Below are 20,596 nucleotides of genomic sequence, written 5' to 3' on the forward strand. Positions count from 1 at the left end.
GTGTTGAACTTTAAATTGAAATCAATACTATATAAGTGTGTCATGTAAGATTAAACTGGTGACACCCCTGACCATGAGAGGGAGTCAGAAACTGATTTGTTGCAGTTTGGTTGGGTTTAAGATCGATGTCTCCATATGGTAGTGTGTGTACTTTAGCAAATAAAGTATTGTTGTTTTAATAAAGGAAATATCATAATTGCCAGATGTGAGGGTGCTGGGTCTAGCCTCAACTGGCATTGCTCAATTTCACAGATTCCCACCTTCAGCCAGAAGTAATTTTAAGTGACCACCCCCAACTTGTAATTATATCCTCTCATTTGAGGTTCTCCCTGTAGTGGAAACATCTTGACATCTACCTTGTCATGCCCTCTTGTTATTATATACATTTTAGTTGGATGACCCCCTCATTCCTCTAAATTCCATGGTATGTACATCTAATTGCTTTTGCCATTTACAAGGAAACAAACCTCTCATCCCAGGACTTCGTCCAGTGAATCTCTTTTGGACAGTCTTAAATGCCAATGTACTGTTTCTTTAGAAAAAAACAGAACTTTAGGTGTGGCCTCATCAACACCCTGTACAATTAAAACCAAATGTCTCTATTTCTAAAGTCCAATCCATTTGTCATTAAGGCCAATGTACATTTTGCTTTCCTCTTGACTTGTTTCACCTGCCTGCTAATAAGACCTCCTGGATTCCTCTCCACTTTGTTCATCAGGATCCCTTTAACTATGTCTGCCTTTAGATTCCTCTCACTGAAGTGCAGGACCTCATATTCTCCCACCTTAAATTCCACTTGGCAAGATTTTCCCGCTTGCTCATGCCCAGTTACAGGGGCCCTAATCTCACCATTTTAACAAGCCTCCCTCCAATGTTTTGCCATTGGCAAATGGATCGCAACACACAAAATGCTGGAGGAACTCAACAGGTCAGGCAGCATCCGTAGAATAGAAATGACGAAGGCCAAAAACCCCTCTTTGGGAATCAGCTTGAAACATCATCTACTTATCGTTTACTATGGATCATGCCTGACCTGCTGAGTTCCCCCAACACCTTGTGAGTTGTTCTAGTTTTGCAGCCTCTCCAGCCTCTTGGTTACCTCAGCTTTATGTTCTGCTCTTCCTCCAAAACATTGATGTAAATCATACTGATTCTGTGGATACTCTGCCAATCTCATCCTTCCAACTTGAAGAATTTGTGTTTATTGTACCAATCCATCTTCTCTGCAAATACCACATAACACAGAGCAAACCATTTCTCTCGCACCTCCTCTTACCAAGTCCAAGAAAGTATTGTTCCAATTTATTCCTTGAATGTTGCAGCAATGGGAAATAAGAGAAACTGTGTGAGGAGTGATGCCGCTGTGGAATTTTGCACTGTGGTGAAATGCAATTTAACTTTTCTCATTTGATAAAATTGTGCAATCTATAAGCAGTTGTTTAAATGTTATTATTAACACTTACCTTGGCAGGTGATTGAAATTAATCCCGTAGCAGGTTCAAGGGGAAAGAAAGAAAAATGGACCAAATTAATTTAAGAAATAATGGCCCAATAAAGATTTCTCACTCAAAGTGTCACCAAATACACAGGGCATGGTTCCCTCATGTCTGCAGGCAGCTTTTAGCAGGCTCATCCATTTTCTTTTATTGCTTTAATAACTAATTGCAGTGTGGATAAAAACTGCTGGCATGAATTTCTTTAAACTTTGTTGTGAATTGTCCAGCTCACAAAGCAGAGTTAGTGCTAGAAAAAAGAAGCAGTCCTGTTTTAGGTGTTTGGTACAGTGTTGTGGGCTGCACATTGGAATGCTTACAGGGAGCCCAGTGGTATTACATGCATGGCTCCCTAATCCTTTTTCCCACACCCCTGTTACACCAGTCATCCTGGTGTCCAAAAGTAAGCTGCCTCAATGACTATCGCTCAGTAGCACTCACATCTACTGTGATGAAATGCTTTAGTCATGGCCAGAATCAAATCATACCTAAGTAAAGACCTGGACCCACTACAATTCACCTACCTGCACAATCGCTCCACACCAGATGCAATCTCACTGGCTCCCCACTCAGCCCAGGATCACGGAGACAACATCAACATGTACTATTTTTCATTGATTACAGCTCAGCTTTAAACACCATCATACCCTCAGTACTGGTCAGCAAGGTTCAAAACTTGGGCCTCTGCACCTCCCTCCTTGACGTCCTCATCAGAATACCACAGTCAATGCGAATTGGTTGCAACACCTCACTGACAATCAACACAGGCTCACCTCAAGGATGCGTGCATAGACCACCACTCCTCTCTCTGTACACCCATGATGTGGCTCGGCACAATTCAAATAATATCCACCAATATGCCAATGGCACCACAGTGATTGGCAAAGTCACAGACAACAATGAGGAAATGTACAGGACTGAGATAGATCGGCTAGTTCAGTGGTGCCACAACAACAACCTTGCACTCAACGTTAGGAAAGCTAAGGAACTGATTGTAGGGGAAAACAGGAGAACACAAAACAACCCTCATCGAAGGGTCAACAGTGGAAAGGGTAAAGAACTTAAAATTCTTGGGTGCCAACTGGGGCCTTCACGTTGATGCAATCATGAAGAAGGCTCACCAGCGGCAATACTTTGTTAGGGGTTTGAGGGGATTTGGTAGGTCTCCAAAGACGCCAATTTCTACAGGTTTACCTAGGAGAGCATTCTGCCCAGAAGCTTCACTCTGGTATGGAAGTGCCAGTGCACAGGACAGGAAGAGGCTACAGAGAGATGTGAACTCGGCCAGTCCCATTGTCAGCATTAGTCTTCCACTCCATTAAGGATATCTACAAGAGGTAGTATCTCAAGAAAGTAGGCTCTATCATCAAGGACCCTCATCACCCAGGCCATGTCCTCTTCTCACTGCCACCATCAGGAGGGAGGAACAGGAGCCTGAAGATGAACACCCACCAGTACAAAAACAACTCTTCCCTTCTGCCTTCAAATTTCTGAATGGACAATGAACCACAGACCTTACAACCTCAGTCCTCTTATTTTCCACTGATTTATCTATTTAAAAATATTAATTATAGCAACTTTTGCACCTATAATGCTGTTGTAAAACAGCAAGTTTTGTGACACATAAATTCTGAATCTGATTCTGAAGTTTAATGACAGAATATATGGCCATAGATTCCTGACATCAGGGCTTCTTGAAGATCACTGCAGTCAACAAAAATACTTCCAACATTTCAGGCCCAAAACTTTGATAATATATCTTTGCTTCTTAATGAACGCTGCATGACCTGCTGAGTTTCTCCAGCACTTTTGTGTAGTAAACTACAATCATAGCATACGCAGACTTCCTTGTTAACGATAACTTGAATGTCTTTGTTTCTTATGATGTAAGAAGCCTCTTTGCATATAGCAAGCTGATCAGATATGTTTGGTGAGAGGTGACCATGTGGTAAGATACTGGACTGGATAATGAGACTTTATTTTAGCATCCCAAAAAATCTAAATCTTCTCATCCTGCAGTGCAGGCTATTTAAATCTAGGGTTCACTTTACTGGAGAGGGTCAATGAGACCAGATATCTCTGACCCAGTAGTAACACTACTGATTGATTGGTGTAGTGGTTAGCTGTTCCAACACCATCGATCGGGATTCATATCCCGCGCTCTCTGTAAGGAGTCTCTATGCACTATAAAAAATGACTGGTTATCCGAAAAATACGTTGATCCAAAATGGGTCCAGTCCCGACCATTTCAGATAATCGGAGTTGGACTGTAATTTTAATGTATGGTACTTTGATGCCCTTGATGGATTTGGATAACTTTGTCATTTTCTGCAGCCTTTTTCTTTAAAAATTATGAAGTCTTATCATTGATTTAGATGGTGGATTCCATCTCAGGCTCAGTGTTAACTTTTCTACAAGATGGGAGGATAAAAACTGAGTTCCAAAAGAACGTGGTCATTGGTGGGAAAAATTGCTTCCATTGTTCAGGGAGGAAGAGACAAAGATGTGGAACTAAATATGGGATATGAAAATGGGAACACGTGGTCCTAAGGAGCCCAAGAGTGCAAGTTCTATTCAGGTGGTTTATCTGGTGAAGCTTGGAGAGAACTGAGTGACCTCCCCCTTCCCTCGTACTGGAGGATGGGTGTCGGGGAAAACTGTCCAACAAGAATCTTCAGGACTCCTTTCTGTTGACAGAAAACCTACTCACAGTGAGTACTATGAGGAGTAATCAGAAAACTGGAGTCAGACACACTGGGAGTGATCATAGAGTTGGAGTGATTCACACTGGGAATGGCCACAGAACTGGAGTTAGTCACACTGGGAGTGATCATAGAGTTGGAGTGATTCACACTGGGAATGGCCACAGAACTGGAGTTAGTCACACTGGGAGTGATCATAGAGTTGGAGTGATTCACACTGGGAATGGCCACAGAACTGGAGTTAGTCACACTGGGAGTGATCATAGAATTGACGTGAGTCTCACTGGGAGTGATCACGGAAGTGGAGTGAATCACACTGGGAGTGGTCACAGAACTGGAGTGAGTCAAACTGGTAGTGACCACAGAAGTGGAGTCAGTCTCGCTGGGAGTGATCACAGAAGTGTAGTGAATCACACAGGGAGTGATCGCAGAACTGTGGTCAGAGATTGAGCAGGGACTGGGACTACTTCAATTAAGACCATTAATAACTTGAGTACTTGCATCACTGAAGGTGATGCTTATGGGTTCGAGCATCACCCTGGACACTTCAACATCAAATCAAAACTAGAAGGAACATTTTTTAGTTAAGAACACGAGGAAACTTTGTTGCACACTTGTTCAGCATTCAAAAGCCAAGACCAAGATCTTGGAGTCACACAGTCATGGAGTTTTACAGGTTGCCATATCTGGCGTCAGATTAAAAAAAAATTAAATTAAAAAAGTTGTAAAAAGCGCCAACAGAACCAAAAAGAACCTAAAAATCTTCTAAAGCCAAAAACCTGCCAATCGGCACTTTCTGTCATTAACTGTTTCAAGAAAGCACCAAATTTCTGCTGTTTGGAACCAAAGGAGCTAAATCTGGCATCCTTTAAAACAGGCTCTTTGGGCCAATTCACCCTTGCCAAACAAGTTGCCCACTCATCTGCTTGCAATTGGCCTATATCTCTCAAAACTTTTCTAATTGCTTTTAAATTATAATTAGTTCACTACATATGCCCAGTTCCCTCTTTGAGGTGAAAAATGTTGTCCTTCAGCTCTCCTTTCAATCTTTCCCATCTGACCTTAGTGGTAGAGCATCCTATCCTGGAGAAAAGACCACAACATTCACTACACTTCTATTACTCACTTATCAGCCAGGGAAAAAGTCCTAGTATATCCAATCTCCTTATAATTCAAGCCCTCCATTCCTGGTATCACCCTCGTGAATCTTTAATGCATACTTTATAACTTAATAAAAATCCTTCCTGGAACCAAGTAAGCTGAACAACACACAATAAAGGGCAACATCACCAATGCTAATCTTAAACTAACCACACACTGCTCAAGGCAATCAGTGGGTTGATCAACATCAGTGAGAGAAAAATGGCCACTCTTTTGAGCCAAAACCCTTCGAGACCTGAGGAAGATCTTTTCTCCCACTGACACTACTTGATCTGCTAACAGAGTTCCACTAGCAGCGTGTGTTTATCACCAATGCCATTTTCACTTATAACTTGATGTCTCAACTCCTGTACAATGTTTTGATTAAGGCAAAGGTCTAAAATGCCTTCTTCACCACCTCATTTAGCTCTGTTGCCGCTTTCAAGGAACTATGCACTTTTCCCCTAGATCTCTCTGTTCTACAAAACTCTCCACAGCCAGGCTGTTTACTGTGTCAGTCCTGCCCAGGTTTAACTTTCCGAAATGTAGTATCTTGCAGTTAAATTGCATGTGTCATATAATCTGAGATACACTATGCACAATACCACCAATTTTGATGTCATTACAAATTTACGAACTATGTTAACTGTATTATCATCAAAATGTTTTCATTCAACATAGGTGACACAGAACAGTGGAGCCAGCACCGATTCCTGCACACTCCACTGATCACAGGCCTTCATCGGAAAAGGGGTGCACACTTAGCATGGTGGTTAGGACAAGGCTCTTACAGTGCTAGCGATCGGGACTGAAGTTTGAATCCCACGCTATCTGTAAGGAGGTTGTACATTCTCCTTGTGTCTGTGTGGGATTTCCCTGGGCGCTTCAGTTTCCTTCCACTGTTTGAAACGTACTGAGAGTGTAGGTCAATTGGTGTAATTGGGTGGCATGGGCTTGAGGGCCGAAATGGCCTGTTACTGCACTATATGTCTAAAATTTAAAATAATATAATTAAAAATTTAAGTTTAAAATTTAAATACAACCCTCCACTACCACCCTTTGTTTCCTACTATCAACCCAATTCACTTACTCACCTTTGTTGTGTGTGGCAGACGCGTGGCCTTCCAATCTGAAACTCATTCAGAAGCCATGTCACCTGTAATTCAAACTTACAAGTTGCTGACATAGTTACGGTTTGCAGGTGGAGTGTCAGTTAAGATTGGCTCCGGCTTCTGGTCAGTGCACAGCTTGCCATTGGCTGGTTTAAATCACCTAGCATCTTTATTGGCTAGAGCCATGTATTTAGTGCCAGCAGAGAAGACATTTGCTTTCTTTGCCCGTACACCGCTCCATTGCCAGGTTGCTACTGCAGAAGTCGCTTGGAAGGGTTGTGGGTAAGGTGCGGACTGCACTGAAGCTGAGCCATGGTATTGCAAAAGGTCAAATTGCTATAGATCAATACTGACAGTAGAGCCACCAGTCCCAACTGATCAAGGGTCTGAGAGCTTGTGTATACCCCTGTGGGTGCAGTGACACCAGATCCACCTCTTCTCAATCAGGAGTCCGGGAGGGGTGTATAACCCCTGCTTATGTGTGCGAATGGCGACATCACCTGTGTGAATTAATAATTGTGTACTGTTTAACATTTTCCGGTTTCTTTTCCACTATGATTTTTCCGCGCTCTTATTAATTTGTCTGTGTCTTATTCCGCTACTATTTTCCCACACTCTTCTTTTAATTGTGTTAATAAAGTTATGTTTGATTGCAAATTCTTGTGTCCGGACTCGTCTCTCTATGAACCCACCAAACCTGACACTTTCTCAATAAAACACCCTCATGTTCCTTTGAGATCTTGTAGCTTAGTCAAATATTATTTCTCAAACTTTTAATTATGGTGTTGAATTTCATCAATGTCTGAAGGTGCTAACTTTTCTTGGACAAGGGAAATGTGTTTATTGTTTCATAAATCGTCAGAAAGCAGAAGTATCTGGATCGAATTGCACAGTCACTATTGATCCCATGCAGACAGTATATGTTTCTGGGAGGATAGAGGAGTACAGGGAGGCGACAGAGCAGATTGATGTTATCAAAATCTAATGTGGTTTGTTCAATTTTCTCTCCAATTTTCTCGTATTAGCAAGACATGGGAGTGTCAGACCCTATAAAGATATTACCAATTGGATGGAAGCTAATGAACACAGCAATCAAGGAACACTATGAAATCTAGCTCAAATACAATGCTGAGACATGTTGTGAAATCTATTACAGGAAGAAATTACACTGGGCCAAATTTATTTCACTGTACTCAGTCCCCCTGGATCTCAAAAGACATCAGATCCTCATCAGTTTGACAAGGCATAGAATTTGTGCACAGTGTCATTGGGGGATAGTAGTTTCTTTATCAGGGAGCTGCCTCAGAGATAGACTGGAATGGTAGCTTGATTGGTTTGGTGATATATAGACCCAAGCCTGTTTATATGCTGGCTCAAAGTTTGCAGCGCTGTGGATTTATAACTGTTCCGCTGCTGAACTCTGTGCAATTTTGTGGTGCTGTTGGCAACAATCCATTGGGAGCTGGATTGAGAGGGGCTAAAGTAAAATAATTCAGGTAGCGTGACAGCAGTCACAAGGGAGAGAAGTTTCATTACTCTTCATATATAGGCAAGGAATCGTATCCACATCTCAAAGGTGTTAAAATAGCAACAATCAAACGCACTGTCTCATCAAGCATTAGAGAGAGAGATCTGGATTCCCTCAAAGGCTTATTCTAATCCAGCCTCTTGGCTTAGAGAATTACAATATAATATTTCATTAATTTATTTATCAGGGAAAAAAATACTTCCTTAATCTGAGCTGAGTGTTGATCCAAGCTCCAACAACAGAAAAACATTATAATTTGCAGCAATGCCCTTTCTAGCTTGAACCTCACACATGATGTGTGTATGTGTGAGTGCCTGTGCACCTAGGCAAAGGAACTGAATTTGACGATTAATTCCAGTTGTTGAATTGATCTGGTCCACAAATTGGTGCTCCTCAAGGAAATGAACCTGCAAGAAATTATCATTATGTCAGTAAAAGGGATAAGCACCCTGTCCTATTGAACCTATTTCCATGAATGGTTGATTCTTTGCAGGCCTGTTTCCTATATAAGGCTGGGGGGGGGGGGGGGGGAAATGATGCAGCTTAATTTATAATTGTAATCAGCTGATGTAAATCAAGCCACTAAATGCATTGTTTCTGTTCCTCTATGTTGTTTGTAAGTAAGGCAGGACTCCATAGTGTGGCTCATTGCACATACAGTTCAGTATGATGCATTATTTACACAGCATATACCCACACCTTTCATGGTCCAATAGGGACCACTGGACAGTCATAAGGAGGCCCAATATAAACTAGAGCCTCAGTGTTAGGGATTTTAGCTTGGGAGAGGACATATTACTGGTTCACTTATCATTCTGATGGACTTAGCCCAATTTTCTGAGATAGCATTGGTGGTATCTCTGTGAGACACACCAAGGTTTTGGAAAATTTCATCATTGATATCTGCCTTTGCTAACAGGTGGCTCTCAAGCTTAGGACATCGTATTCTACAAGCCTTTGGAAATGGCTGCCATTTACATCTTTTTTTTGGCTGGAATGAGCATGGTGTTCCAAATGGGTTGCTTCAATGTGCTACATGTTTATGATGTGATTACAGAAATAACCCTAGTCCCATTTACTGCAATTACAAAACCTCATTCTGAACCCCTTCAATCACAATCACCAATTGCTGTTTGGAAACAGCTGGTAGGAGAGAAGTAGAAAAATTGGTGGGAGGAGAATTGGTGCTTGGAGTTGTAGAAAGAGGTCAGTTGTATTTTTTTTAAAAAATTCACATAAACACTGGAATGTTATGGGTTAGGATTATATTAACCCTGAGGGTTTTCCCAATTCTTTTTCTGAGATATTGCTGCAGAGTTTCCACTTTGTCCCCTCACCGTTAAATTCCTGGGCCAGATCTGCTGCCTGCCCAGAAAGTTGTTGCTTGGAAACATCTTCCTTTAATTCCTAAATATATTGGTGAGTGATGTCTACTTTCATGCAGAGTAAATACCATGTAGTCAAGCTTTCATGTAGGATTTCAGTTCTTTGTTTTGGCTGGAGAAAAAGGAACCAATTCTGGCAAAATATCATTGTGGCTTAAGTGTAGCTTTTCATCAAGGAGCTGAATTAGTTGATGGTTCATAATATAGAGCCCTGGTCTTGTAAACCAGGGGTCATGAGTTCATTCCTTGCTGGGGCCTCATTTCTGGACAAAGTGGCATCTCTCTGTCTTCCCTACGGTAGATAAAGTTAAAGAATTTCACGTACGTTACATTCTAAATGCAGTATTAAATGACAATAATGGAACCTTTACCTTTAATGCCATTTGTTGCATTTTATTTTACTTCATACAAAAGTCTCTCAATAATCAGCATTTCTTTGGTATGAACACAAGAATTTGGATGTGGTATAATCTGAACCTTACTAAAATGTGAGGTTCAGATTATACCACATCCAAATTCTTGCTCAAACCTATTGAGTTTCAAGTCCTGGATCTCATCAGTCAAGTAGATTGTCAGAACCTGCCCTGCCACTCTCATTGAGTGATTTTAACCCAGGCTATGTTCTGTGTGGACTGGATAAATTATTAATAATTATGAAGTTTCTTTCTTTGGAGAAAGATGTATAGAGGAAAAGTAGAGCTGATATCTCAGACATAAATGGCTTGCCCTGAACAATGCCTTAGATTATTTCTCAACTGACAATTGGCTATTAATCACAAGGAATAAATCAAAGATCAAAAGTTCAAAGTTCAGTTTTATTGTCAGAGTACATACATGACATCCTATAGAACCCGGAGATTCTTTTCCTGCGGGCGAGGCAGAATTTCTACTTCTCGGTCGTGAAACAAAACTGTACTGAAGAAAAGATACATATACAAAAGGGAGAAATGAAAACAAAAATAAAAATGTAAACAAACTGCAATACAGAAAAAAGTATAAATGCTCAATAATAAATAATCTGCAAAGTTTCCTTCAATGAGTCCTTGATTGAGTTTGTAGTTGAGGAGGCTGATGGTGGAGGGGGAGCAGCTGTTCCTGAACCTGGTGGTGAGAGTCATTTGCCACCGATACCTCTTTCCTGATGGCAGCAGCGTGAACAGACCATGTGCTGGGTGTTGCGAATCCTTGATGATTGCTGCCGCTCTCTGATGGCAATGTTCCCTGTCGATTTTGTCAATGGTGGGGCTATGATGTACTGGGCTGTGTCCACTACCTTTTACAGGGTTTTTTGCTCCAAGGTATTAGTGCCCCCGCACCACGATGCAGCTGGTCAGCACATTTTCCACTGCACATATCTAGAAGTTTGCCAAAGTTTTTGATGTCATTCCAAACAGTCACAAACTTGTGAAGAAGTAGAGGAATTGATGTGCTTTCTTCATGATGACATGGGTCAAGGAAAGGTCAGCAGATATAGTGACTCCACGGAATTTAAATTTGCTTGCTCTCTCCTCCTCTGATCCTTAAATGATCACTGGAAATTTATGTGTACCTTCCCCATTTTTAAGTTTCTTAAATCTTTAAAATTTGCCCAGGCCGGGTAAAATTTTGTATGGATGAATTCTTATTCTTGGATTTCTGGTAACACTTTGCAAGCTGGACGAAATTACATGGTTGGATTGGAGCTTGTCATTAAGAAGCAGGGTGGAGATGTAACATCTGTATCATCAGCCTTCAACTCTGGGAGAGAAGAAATAAATGTGTCAAACTTGGGTAATTTACTTGATGGAGACTTGGTGGAATCAAAAGTGAGGTTCTTTTTTCTTGGAGTGAATGAAAGCCATGTAAAGACAAGATGTAATCCAACCATCTGATATTTGAGTCCTCTGCAGAAGAGATTCATCAGGATTTTGGCTGGATTGGAGGTCTGCATTGGGGAGAGATCCTTGCACTCAACATCAGCAAAACCAAGGAGATGATTGTAGACTTCAGGAGGAAGTCAGGGGTACACGACCCAGTCCTCATTGAGGACTCAGTAGTGGAGAAGGTCAGAAACTTTAAATTCCTTGGTGCCAACATCTCTGAGGATCTATTCTGGAGGCTCCACGTTGATGCAATCACAACGGAAGCTCACCAGCAGCTGTACTTTGTGAGGTGGCTGAGGAGATTCAGTATGTCACCAAAGATGCGCATAAGGAGAGCATTCTGGCTGGTTGTATCACTGCCTGGTATGGAGGTGCTGACTCTCAGTTCAAGAATAAACTCCAGAGGGTTGTTAACTTGGCCTGTGACATCACAGGCACCAGACCACTCCATCGAGGACATCTACATGAGGCGGTCTTAAAAAAGCAGCCTCTATTCTCAAAGACCCCCACCACCCAGGCCACGCCCTCTTCACTGCTACCAGCGGGGAAAAGGTACAGGAGCCTAAAGACGAGCCCTCAGCGGCACAAGGACAGCTTCTTCCCGGCTGCCACCAGATTCCCGAATGATCGATGCCCTACTTTTCGTGCACTGTAAGGTTTACTTTCTTCATAGTAAAATGTCATAAGCTGATTATAAGACGTTTACACGATGACGCTGCTGTCAACCACCGAATTACATGACTTATTCATGACAATAAATCCTGATTCTGATTTTGTTTCTTAAACAAGGACGCATAGGTTTAAGGTGAGAGGGAAGAGTTTTAAAAGAGATCTGAGAGTTAGGTTTTTTTTTAAACAGGGAGTGATTTATATCTGGATGTATTGTCTATGGATGTGTGGAACCAGATACAATTAAGGCATTTAAACAAACACTTAAATGGGCATGGCATAGAAGGATATGGTCCTAATACAGGCAAACAGGATTAGTGTAGATGGGCAAAAAGGTGGATACAGACGTGCAGACTGAAAGTTCTGCTTCTGCGCTGTGTAAGTCTAAGACTTTGTGGAACTCAGCTAATAGATGTCTATTAGGACCTCTGTCAGCTGGGCCACACAGTCCTTCAGTGCCCAACCAGGTATGTTGTCTGGTCCTTCTGCTTTGTGTGGGTTCATCCTGGCCCCTCGTCACCTTATCCATGACAATGTAGGGTGTTTTGTTGTTCGAGGAGATGAGGCTTTTTTTGATGTCACTTGCTTTTCTCAACAAATCATGCGTAGAAAGTATTCAATCTGTCAGGAAGGGAGGCATCATTTTCACTGACTTGTAGTCAGTTATGGTATGAATTCCCTGCTACATGTGCCTCATGTTGCTGGTGTCACAAAAGAGTTTTATAAAGACAACATCCTGAATGGTGCTTGCTCTGTGCATTTCACACAAGAATGCCGTGCTGCAGTTTTGGGTTTGACACTGAATGCCATGAGACTATTTAACCATCAACCCAACCAACCTCAGCTCATGGACACTTTCCATCAAGAGTTCCTTGGGTACTGAACAAGACAGAGGTCCCACTGCATTTAGATTTTGCCTCATCTGCAACAACGATGATTCAGTTTCACTGCAGAAGGGATGGTGTGAGAGTAACATCCTGAGTCTCAATGAGGACAAGATGAAGGAGATGATTGTGGTCTTCAGGAGGACCAAGAATGACCACCCTCCTCTACACATCATGGAAAGCAAGGATTCACATGTTCAAATGCTGTTTATTAACTTCAGTTCGGCATTTAACACAACCATACCTGTTAGGGAAGTTGAGCCTGCTGGGTCTAAACACCTTTCTCTGCAATTGGATTCATGACTTCCTGTTGGGGAGACCCGAAGTAGCATCTCCAAGACCATTACACTGAGCATGGGGGCCACCCCCACCCCACTGGGCTGCATGCTTAGTCCACTGCTATTCACTCTGCTGAGCCATGACTGTGCAGCTAAACACAGCTCGAACCATGTCATCAAGTTTGCTGACGACATGACCTTGGTGGGCCTGATCAGTAAGAATGATGAGTCAGCGTACAGAGATGAGGTGCAGTCACTAACGGACTGGTGCAGAGCCAACAAGCTGTATCTGAATGTTAATAAAACAAAAGAGATGGTTGTCAACTTCACAAGATCCCGGGGGCACCATGTTCCGCTTATCATCGATGGCTCGACTGTTGAGGTTGCCAAGAGAACCAAGTTCCTTGAAATGCACTTGGTGGAGAATCTCACCTAGTCCCTTAAAACCAGCTCCACAGCCAAGAAAGGCCAGCACCACCTCCACTTCCTTGGAAGGCTGAGAAAAGTTCATCTCCCACCCTCCATCCTCACTACATTCTACAGAGGATGTATTGAGAGAATCCTGCGCAACTGCATCACTGCCTGGTTAGGAAGCTGAGCCATCTCGGACTGCAAGGCCCTGCAGAGGATAGTGAAATCAGCAGAAAAGATAATTGGGGACTGTCTTCCTACCATGATGAACATCTACCACCCTCGATGCACATGGAAAGCAATAAACGTTGTGAAGAACTCCACACACCCCTCATGTAAACTGTTCTCCCTTTTGCCATCTGGTAGGAGGCACCATAGCACTGGGTCCTTATGTATAGTTTGGGCAGCAGTTTTCTCCACCAAGCCATCAGGCTCCTGAATTCCAGAACATATGTGGATAAGATACCGTGGACTTTTACTGTATACATCTAAATTTTTCACTATTGTAATGTGTTTAACTTCTATTCTAATATATTTATGTAAATATGCCCTCATCTTTACCATGTGAGCATAGCATGGTGTGAATGATAAATAAAGGTGACTTCACTTGACATCAACATCAAGAACTCTAGAGTGAAGAGCACCAAGTTCCTTGAAGTTCACAACTAGTGATCTGTCGTTTACACACATCTCCTCACTTGCCAGGAAGGCGCAGCAGCGACTGCATTTCCTCAGAAGAATGAAGCGGGCAAGGCTACCAGCAATCTTCTGCAGGAATTCTAACAAGAGCGTCCTGGCTGGCTGCATCACAGTGTGGTACAGCTGCTGAAGAAATGGATTGGAAGTAAATCCACAAGACCTTAAGAGTGGTGATCCCCCCCCCCCTCACTGAAGTGGCCTTACTGGGATCATTGTCTGAAGAAAGTGCACAAAATCATTGTGGACCCCTTCCACCCTGCACACAGCATCTTTCAGCTGCTCCCATCGGGGAAGAGATACAGGAGGATCAGAGCCAGCCCCACCAGGCCGAGGAACAGCTTCCCATGGGCAGTGAGAATACTGAACAACCAAAGAAACTGCCCACACTAAACATCTGAGACTCTCATTTTCATGAAACAATATTTATTTATTTTTATATATAATACTTACCTCCATATGGATTGCTTGTATGTGTGCTATGATTGGTTGTGTGTCTCCATGTTTTGCATCGAGGACTGGAGAATGCTGTTTCGTCGGGTTGTACTTGTACAATCAGATGACAATAAACTTGACTTGACTCCTCAATCCTTGCCTCTCCAAAAAGGCAGAAAATTGTGAATGAATGAGGACACTCTGTTGGCAGGGAAGTGCTCCCATTGTGTATTGAGACATCAGCATCCAATGAATTTCTAAGATGCTTGAAAATGGTTGCAATGTAAATTTATTATGTAATGAGTTAATGAAGTATACCAGTCAACATTTAGTACTCAAGTTGAATAATTTTGAATTTACAAATGAACTTAATTTCCAAAACAAACTTGAACTTGCAAACCAGGAAATGATGTAGCTGACCTTGGAGACCAGGAAACATTGTCGCTTATGCTGACCAGGACGTCTGTATTACTCAATCAATCAGTTACCTAAGTCTGAAAATTCCACATATACTTTTTAAAATCCTATTTTATCCAACTCCTTCAGTTCATCAAGCCTGCACTGACCATCGAGCACCAATTTTTAACATTAATCTTACCCTAACCCATTTCCCCCAAAAGCACACCTGAGGCAAGTTACAGTTAACACCACTCCCCCACCCCCATCCCATCCCACATCATTGGGATGGGAGAGGAAACAGGACCATTCAGAGGAAACCGAGGTCTCAAGGAAAATGTTGCAAATCCACAAAGCACATCCAGATGAACTTTCCAAATGATGCTACATTTGCTCAACATTATTTAAAAAAATTCTCATCCAATGTTGTTTTGTACCTTAGATAAATATCCATGCCTCACCCAGAGTCGAGCACTGATTGAAGGTATTCTTGCTTCTCTGACAAAATTTCAGCCTGTGATACAAGCCATCAAATGAAGAAAATAAACAGCTGGAAATTACTATCCATAAAAACAGTTTATGAGCCTTTCAAACCTCATATAAAATCTCTCAGTTCATTTTTCAACAATAGAGTTAATCCAAGCATAAGATGGACATGAACCATCCGTAAGGCTTGAATGACATTGCTGACTGTAACTTTCTAGGTTGTTGGTTTAATTTTAATCTAAGGTTGAGAGCTGCCATGGTTAAAAATGCAGGTAATTAGAAAGTGGCCTGTCATCTCCATTCCCAAGATTTAAACCTGGCTTGTAATGCTAGAATAGAATTCTCCTCAACTCCATCTTGGCCCATACTTTGCATGCCAATCCCCTACCTTTCCTGCAAATGCACCCCTGATCCTTCACAGCACCTCCACTTCTATTCCCACTTATTAAGCCTTAGATGCATGGAGATTACATGATTCCAAAACCATTCATCCCATCTCAGCTCCACAAATTAACCTCATAGTGCATTGACACAGAATGCAGTGATGCTTTTTCCAATTTAACAGCTTTGATAAATGATTCTGCTAATGTAACTTGACAGTGCTGAATGGGACTGAGATCAGTTCAGCAATAGATAAAGTTGGGGGAGGGAGTTTTGGGTTAAATACAAAATTAAATTAAAAGACAACGTGCAAACACAAAAACCTCAATAGACAACAACTGCACAAGCAGCACATGACAGTGCCAAAGGAAAAAAAGAAATCTGAAACTGGCTGCATCAACAAAATGTTAATCTATCCTTTTTTTCCAATTTCCTGCTGACTGGAGACAGCGCGCTAGATGAAAGGGTTACAGAGCAAGACCGCCAGGGCAACTGCTATCATGATCAGACTGACAAACTGTTTGAGGACCTGCTACTTAGGACCAGCAAGTCTGTCAGCTTAGAGAATACTGACATTAATCAACATTGTCGTGATGCTCTTGTTGACATTTTAATAATGTCCTTGGCAGATAAGTGAGAAAGGGAAGGACTAATGGAGCACTGATTGGTAATGACTTCTCTTTGTTTTTTCCTCGCTCTCAATGACTGTTGCTCCAAATTTTACCCAGTAAGAGTCTTAAAAAATGACAGCAGAATATTTATGTGTCAGATGTTATTAAACCGTGATATTATCCACTCACAATGGAAAGAAGGGACAATTAAATCAAGAACATGACAGAATTGTTCAGCCCTCAGATTGCCATTTTTGTGGCAGTGGATTCTTTTACAATATTCTACAGTGTCCAAAGACATTCTTCTTCATCAGCACATGGCTGGCTGGCAAAAAAGTAGATGAACCTCCTAATTCAGTGGAGGGATTGAGGGTGTGCATAAGAGGTACAGTTGCAGCAAATGCACGGGGTCAGGATGGAAAGGCTTGAAGGGGAATTTTATATTATGAGCTAGGTTCAAATCTTGGGCAGGGAGATGAGAGGCCACGTGCTCTAAATTTTTGGAGGGAATCGGTCCAAAATTAGAATAAGAGCTTGCCCCAGGTTAACACTTAAACTCTTTGTTTTTGTTGTGGGGTTCAAGACTATCCAGTTAGGAGTCATCCAAAACACAGACAACAATGAAAATCAGTGATGCAGCAGTACCAATCCAAAGCCCGTAATCAGTAAACCTGGTTGTGGTTCACAGTTCACTTAAACACAGAATTGCTACCTCCTCCTGACTAAAGAATCTAATCATTTCAGTTTTTCCCAAAATGGATTTCAGTGTGGAAATATACCAGACGTTTGGTTATTTATACAATGTCAGAAATGCAGGATCAAAGTTGTTCACAGCAGTTTTCAGAAGCTGTCTTTCATTGAATGGAATGAGAAATAAATAGGGTCAAATAGTCATACAACATTGACACAATGCAATTGAGTTCATATTGTACCCATCTGAACTAATCCCATTTGAGTTCTTCCTTCAATCACATCAATTCCTCTGAGGTTCAACCTTTCGCCTTCTCACGAGGTGCAACCTGCAGTGGCCTATTTGCTTACCAACCTATATGCAACCACATGCAAAAGGCACGTGGGAAAAAACCAGAGCACCTAGCAAAATTACACATGGTCACAGGGAGAAGAGGCAAACTCCACCCAGACAACACTGAAGTCACAGAGTCTTTGGAGTGGGTCAGGTAGCACCTCTATTAGCTATGCCACTATGTTTACCTAATCAAGGAAATGAATTGATACCAATGGCTGAATGGTGCACGATCAACAACCTCGTGCTCAATGTCACCAAAACCAAGGAGCTGATCGTTGATTTTAGGAAGGGAAGACCAGGGGTGTATGGTCCAGTAATCATTGAGTGAGCAAATTTAAGTCACTATCTCAGAGGATCTTTCCTGGACCACACTAACGGCATCGTGAAGAAAGCACATCAATGCCTCTATGTCCTCAGGAGTTTGCAGCGGTTTGGACTGACAATGGAAACTCTGGCAAATTTCAACAGATGTGTGGTGGAAAATGTGCTGATCAGCTGCATCACAGCCTGCTATGGAGATACCAGTACCCCTGAGCTTAAAGCCCTGCAAAAGGCAGTGGACACAGCCCAGGTTAAAGCCTCCCCACCATCGAGGACATCTACAGAGAACACTGCTGTCTGAGAACAGCAGCAATCATCAAAGACCTACACCGCCCATCACACGCACTGTTCTCGCTGCTGGCATCAGGAAAGAGGTATCGGTGCCATAAGACTTGCACCACCAGGTTCAGGAACAGCTGCTCCCCCTCCACCATCAGATTCCTCAACGACAAACTTAATTAAGGGTTCATTTATTAACTCTTACTTTTGCACTTGATTTTTTTTCCCTCCCTGTATTGCAGTTTGGGTTTTCTTGTGCTACCAATAAGTGGTAATTCTGCCTCACCTGCAGGATGTAGAATCTCAGGGTTGTATGTATTATCATGTATGTACTCTGACAATAAATCTGAAATCAAACACAGGTAGCTGCTGGATACATTTTTGACAATATTTCTATAGGTCCTTACAACATATGAAGGAGGCCATTTGGTCCCAAATGGTCTCAGAGTAGTCCCTTTCTATCACAACATTTCCCTTCATTCCACTCAGTCTTAATGGGAATTAAAACCTCCACCACATCTGCACAGAAGGGATAGAGGAGAATGATCGAGAGACATATCATGGAAACAGGCCCTTCAGACTACTGGGTTTGTGTTGCATCAACCACCATTTTACATTAAGTCAAAATGAATCCATTTTCTTTCCCCCCCACATTCCTATCAAGTACCTACTCAACTGTATGTTTTTGGGAGGTAGGAAGAAACCGGACCATCCTGAGGTCAGGGAGAGAACCTGCAAAGTCTACACAGCCAGCGTCCAAGGTCAGGATTGAACCTGGATCCCAGGAACCGGGGGAGGGTGGGGGGGGTAGGCTGCCACTCTGGTGAGAGCCCTGGGCCCTGCTTTTCCTATAGATGGTACCTGTCATGTCTACCTCTGGTCTTCAGTGATTGGCCGAGGAGAAAGGGTGATAGGCAAATCACGTGGTAATGCAAGGGTTCCAGTGGGGACCAGAGCAAGGGACGAAGGTGAAGTGGGGTGAACCTGGTGAGGAATCAGTGGAGAGTGCCTGGCAATGTCTCGGCACAGAAATTGGAGGGTGCACAATAGGATGAGGGACCAGTGGAAGGAGCTTGTGATGTTTTGTTGCACCTAGAGGGTGAGGTAATAGGAGGGGGCGGAGAGTTAGAGTGCAAGCCCTTCAAGTTTGTGTGATGTGCAGGTGAGGAGGGGTGGGGAAGTGGAGTGAGGGATGGGGGGGAAGGTAATGTGTTGGTGAGCAGGGGTAGAGCAAAAGGTCAGTGAGGGCAGTTAATGTGTTGCTAAGGAGGGAGGGGCAATGGGTGAGGGATCAGTGGAGGGGCAAGAAATGTGTTGGTGGGGGTGTGGGGCAATGGTGTGAGGGATGGGGGGTGTTGAGTAATTTGGTCAAGAAGGGTGGGGCAGTGGAGTGAGGGGTCAGTAGGCAGCAGGTAATATGTTGGTGAGTAGGGTGAGGGTAGTAGAGACATTGCTACTGTTCAGGAACTGCTAGAACATTGTTCACGACTGATCTAAAGAGAAGAAGAAAATGGCATGTCATATTGTCATTCTTTAGTAGTAAACTGCAGCTGATGTGGACTTTTTACCCCCTCCATAAATCTTCGTCCGCGAAGCCAAGCCAAAGAAAAGAAAAGTAGTAAACTTGCAATGAAGTTGGTTTGTTTTGCTCTGGGATAATAGTCCGTGTAGAGTTGAGGGTTGCAGACAGAAACTCTTCTGTTGAATGTTATTGATCTCAACTGAGATATTCTCCATAAAACCAACAATATATTTGTCTCCAAGAATTTGCATTCAGGTTTTAGTGTTACCAAATAAAATGGGAAATATGTGCCCCTAAAGGACAACACTGTTGGGCTGGCTCAGTCTGGGTTTGCTTTAGCTTTAAACTGATGCATTGCTTCAGAGCTTGGAGAATCCCAACCACGTGCAATTTGAAACTCCCCAAAAATGCTAAAAGAATGATCAGTGGCTCCATCTCACAGCCAAGTGCCCTTTTTTTTTAATCCCATTCAGGTTAATCCCATTGATCATTATTTGTTCTGAAACTCATTGACCTTTGTGAGGGGTTTGGTTAAATCTGTCTAGACCTGTACGCATGGAAAACCAAGCCTTTAACAGAGCAGGAACCACAGTCCAAGGGTTGGAGACCTTTCCCTCTGTCAGAAGAAAATTATAGTAAATTAACTCACTAAATTGGACCAATGGACACCCTCTGTGGTAAACCACTGTAATATGTATATGTATATGTATGTGTGTGTGTATATATATGTGTATGTGTATAATATATATATGTATATATATCTATCTATCTGGTTGTACCTGTGCCCTCTCCTACAGGCTCCTGAATAAAGGTGACTGTCCCTCAACCCCTCCTCAGTGCAGGACAGTCGACCAGCATGGATGTGCCTTTGTTCTTTAGTAAATAAAAGCCTGTCAGTTTACTCATCCTCAGTCTTTTGAGTCATTGATGGTGCATCACCCTCTCTATTTGAGGGGGTGGTGGGGAATTTGGAAAACC

The 20,596-nt window shown here is 42.4% G+C and overlaps 1 long non-coding RNA gene across 2 annotated transcripts in view; it reads right to left on the minus strand.

Annotated features, from left to right (window-relative positions):
* Window positions 1-20,596, minus strand: part of LOC138749935 (uncharacterized) — a 50,370-nt gene that overhangs the window by 5,736 nt on the left and 24,038 nt on the right. Inside the window, exons 2-3 of one of the 2 annotated variants that reach the window (XR_011348953.1) lie at window positions 15,429-15,505; window positions 8,182-8,382 (exon numbers count right to left, since the gene is read on the minus strand). This is a non-coding gene — a long non-coding RNA (uncharacterized lncRNA). Of the gene's footprint in view, window positions 1-8,181; window positions 8,383-15,428; window positions 15,506-20,596 lie in introns of those variants that run through there. The other variant, XR_011348954.1, reaches the window with a different exon arrangement.

The sequence above is a fragment of the Narcine bancroftii genome, chromosome 14 (genome assembly GCF_036971445.1).
Source record: "Narcine bancroftii isolate sNarBan1 chromosome 14, sNarBan1.hap1, whole genome shotgun sequence".
Classification (NCBI taxonomy): Eukaryota; Metazoa; Chordata; class Chondrichthyes; order Torpediniformes; family Narcinidae; genus Narcine; species Narcine bancroftii.